Here is a 4,210-nt window from a genome sequence, read left to right on the forward strand (position 1 = left end):
CCAGTGAAGTGGCGAAGCGCTGCCACCACCCCTCTGTTCCCATCGCCCAACGAAGCTTCCTTCCCCCAGCAAGTGCTCCTTGCTCACTACAGAGCAACAGAAGCTGTCAGGCACTACTAGAGGTTGACTCTAAAGCAACCCTAGTTTGCAAAAAATCAGTCCTTTGCAAAGTAGAAAAATTATTTGTAAAGTGAAAAACTTTGTATCATGTCTGCTGCAAGGAGACTGAGAGACAGTCCAGAGGCAGCTCTAGCAACAGTCCGTCTCTCAGCCGAGAATTCTACTTTGGCTCTTGAAGGACATCCTAGGAGCAGCTTTCCACTGCAGTGATTCCTGAGTGTGACGCAAACACAGGCAGGATGCAGTTTACCTTCCACATGGCCAGAGAGAAAACACAAGAGGTGGGTTTCTGCAAATCTGTAGATGAGCCATAACCCATTATTGTATTTAAAAGCCACAATTTCTTGAGTCTCCATCTAAATCAGTATGGGTGAGACATTGGGTACAATCCATCCTCAGACAAAATTCCTCTTCATCTGTGCCTCTGTGAACCTAGAAAACAGGCTACCTGCTTCCAAAATACTGTGGTAGGACAGGCAAAATACAATGATAGGATAGGGTAGACATTTCCAATCCACAAGGGAGAAATTGTACTAAGTAAAGGGGTCACTTACCCCAACCAAATTAGAGATGCAGCAGGACAAATTTCAAGAAGTTGCAAGGACTTGAGAACAGCACGCTGTGGTTTTCCGCTCCGTTGTCTAGGCCAGGTTCTGCCTCTTTGGTTCTTAGCTCCATCCTCCAGGCCCAGGCCCCACATGCTGTGACTCTCAGCTCTGCCCTCTGGGCCCTCTAGCTGCATATAGAGAATGGGCTGTACTGATCTAGGATAAAAGCCAGGAAACCAGGTGGGATGCTTGTGTAGGCCAATATGAGATGGCTTAACCTGGGGTTACAGTGATAGGGAATAAAGCGTTGTGGTCAGCTGAGATTCAGAAAATATTTTGGGGGCAGAACCAACTGGATTTTGCAACAAATTGAAGTTCGGAGGCAGGAGAATAGTGATGAAAAGGAATCAAAATGCCTTCTAGGATTTTGGTGGGCAACTTGGTAAGAGGGAAAGATGTGGAAGTGCTTTAAAATGTAAGAAGTTCTGTGTGAGTGAAGGGAATTCTTCATACCCCATAGTCCTTGCAGCTAGAGAGTAGGCAGCCCCTACATGCAAGATAAGGTCATATCTCAAAAGCCTTTCCTTTAGTGCTCAACTAGTTTCTATTCCAACCTTCATCTCTACTTCAAACGCAAAGCACATTTCGCATAGAAGAGTTCTGGGGATAAGAAGAGGAAAAGAGTTATTCTTGGAGGCCTTCCCCATAACCCAGCATGCTGAGAGGGCCTTCCCCCAGCTGCTGGGCCCTCTGCCCCATCCCACCTTCATTCTTTAGACACACTTTTCTTGGCTGGACCACCCCAACCCACTACCACCAGCCCAGCAAATGGACTCTGGGCATTGGTTACATAACCCACTCATTTTCACTGAGGTAGGAGATGGGACTTGACTGTGGAGGTGGGGCTTGCACACCAGACCAAATTGAGAACTAACTAAAATGGGGACAGGGTAGAAGCTGCTTTCCATAAGACATGCCCAGCAATGTGCCATGTCAGTTTACCATTGCCTTGGCAACACCTGAAAGTTATCGCCCTTTCTGTGACAGCAACTCAATGATCTAGAAGTTGCCACCCTTTCCTAGAAATTTCTACATAATCTACCCGTTAATTTGCATATAATTAAAAGTGAATGTAACTTTGACCACAGAACTCTGAGCTGTTGCTCTAAGCTCACTGCCTATGGGGGAGCCCTGCTCTGCAAGGTGAGGTCCCTCTGCCGCTGCTGTGCATGGCCCCTTCAATCAAAGCTGCTGTTGAACACCACTGGCTCACCCTTAAAGTCTCTCCTGGGCTAAGCCAAGAACCCTCCAGGGCTAAGCCCCAATTTTGGGGCTCTCCTGCCCTGCAGCATCACCAGGCCCACATCTCAACACCACAGTCATTTTCAGTTTGAAATCACCCTGGCCTCTGTTGATATTGCTGCTCTCAACCGGTTGAAGACAAAAGGAATTGACAAACAAAAACCCTTTGGGAGGACCAGGCACAGTGGCTGACACCTGTAATCCCAGCACTTTGGGAGGCTGAGGCAGGTGATCACCTGAGGTCAGGAGTTCAAGACCAGCCTGACCCACATGGAGAAACCCCATCTCTACTAAAAATACAAAAATTAGCCATGCATGGTGGCACACACCTGTAATCCCAGGTACTCGGGAGGCTGAGGCAGGAGAATCGCTTGAACCTGGTGGAGGTGGAGGTTGTGGTGAGCCAAGATTGTGCCATTGCACTCCAGCCTGAGCAACAGGAGTGAAACTCTGCCTCAAAACAAAACAAAACAAACCCTTTGGGAAAATAGATTAACATGGAAAAGTACAAACAGTATACACCCTCCACACTCTGAGTAGTCTAGGGTAGCTTTCAACTGCCTGCCACGCATGCAGATGTCCACATTTTAACTCTTGTTTTAATTTTTTCCAAATGTTCTTTATTGTGGAATATCTGATAATATAAGTAGTCTTTAGGGGCTTCCTACAGCTGACTCTTAATAAGATAAACTGAAATAAGGCTGACCACTTCCTAGGTGCCCGGCATTGGCACATAGTATCTATAATACACAGCAGCAAGGAAGATCATAGTATCCCTTGTTTACAGATGAGGAAACTGGCTCAGAAGGGCTCAGTGGCTTCACTAGTCTTACAAGGGAGAGGGTGGATCTGGAGATTTGGACTCAGCAGTTGTCAGCAAATGGATTGCATTTAAAGCTTCAGGATAAGCTTAGCCTGGAAATAAATGTGGATGGAGAAGAGATCTGAGGCTGAGACCTGAGGTGATCCAAAGTTTAGATCTAGAAAGAGAAAGAAGATCCAGAAAAGGGGACTGAAAAGGAGAATCCACCTGTGATTCAACCCCTCTGGGCCACGCTCCCCCGATGAGTGTAGCAGACTCCAGTGGCTACTCCATATTCTCAACAGCTATTTATCCACGGGCTTATCTGTTTGCTCAAAACACTTATTAAGAAGTGAGCAATGGGCCAGGCACCACCAAGATGCTCACTGGCTAGAGAAGGAGGCTGGTAGAGCGAAATCATTAGAATACTCATAATCATCCCACAACGTGCTCAGGATGGGCAAGCTTCAAATGGGGATCAACGCAAACCCATTTGCCAGGTCATTTCTGCCAATATAGCCGGCCTGACTACATTATCAGATTAGCCCCAGTAAATAAATAAAGCCACTAGGCAATGGCAACACACAAACTAATGAAAACAATCTAGAAACCATTCTCAAGAAGTTTGTAATCTGGTGGAACAGTGAGATAGGCACAGAGAATGTGGATAACATAAAAATATGGCAAATTCAAAGAAAGAATGCATGAATACAGTAAAAGTTCCTGATGGCATGCCCAAGAATAAACCATCAAATATATGTGAAAATGATTTTCAACAAGGATGCCAACCCATTCAATAGAGGAAAAGACAATCTTTTCAACAAATGGTCCTGGAAAAACAGGATATCCACATGCAAAAGAATAAAAGTGGACCCTTAGCTAATACCACATAGAAAAATTAGCTCAAAATTCACCAAAGACCTAAATGTAGGAGCTACAATTCTGAAACTCTTAGAAGACAACATATGGAGAAAGCTTTTTCCATGCTAAATCCATGACAAAGGATTTAGCAATGATTTATTGACACCAAAGGCACAGGCAACAAAAGAAAAAATAGGCAAATTGGACTTCATCAAAATTAAAAACTTGTGCATCAAAGGACCCATCAACAGAGTAATAAGGCAGCCCACAGAATGGAGGAAAGTATTCGCAAATTGCATATCTCTTAAGGGATTAACATCCAGAATATGTAAAAAACCAAAATGCAACAACAAAAAAGCAAACTCAATTAAAATATGGCAAAAGATTTGAAGACTTTTCTCCAAAGAATATGTACTAATGGCCAATACGCACAGGACAAGACGCTCAACATCACTCCTTGTTAGGGAAAAACAGATCAAAACCACAATGAGATACCACTTCACACCCGTTAGGATGGCTATTATCAAAATAACAGAAAGTAACCAGTGTTGGTGAGGATATGGAGAAATTGGAACAC

This window comes from Hylobates moloch, unplaced genomic scaffold, assembly GCF_009828535.3.
Source record: "Hylobates moloch isolate HMO894 unplaced genomic scaffold, HMol_V3 SCAFFOLD_32, whole genome shotgun sequence".
NCBI lineage: Eukaryota > Metazoa > Chordata > Mammalia > Primates > Hylobatidae > Hylobates > Hylobates moloch.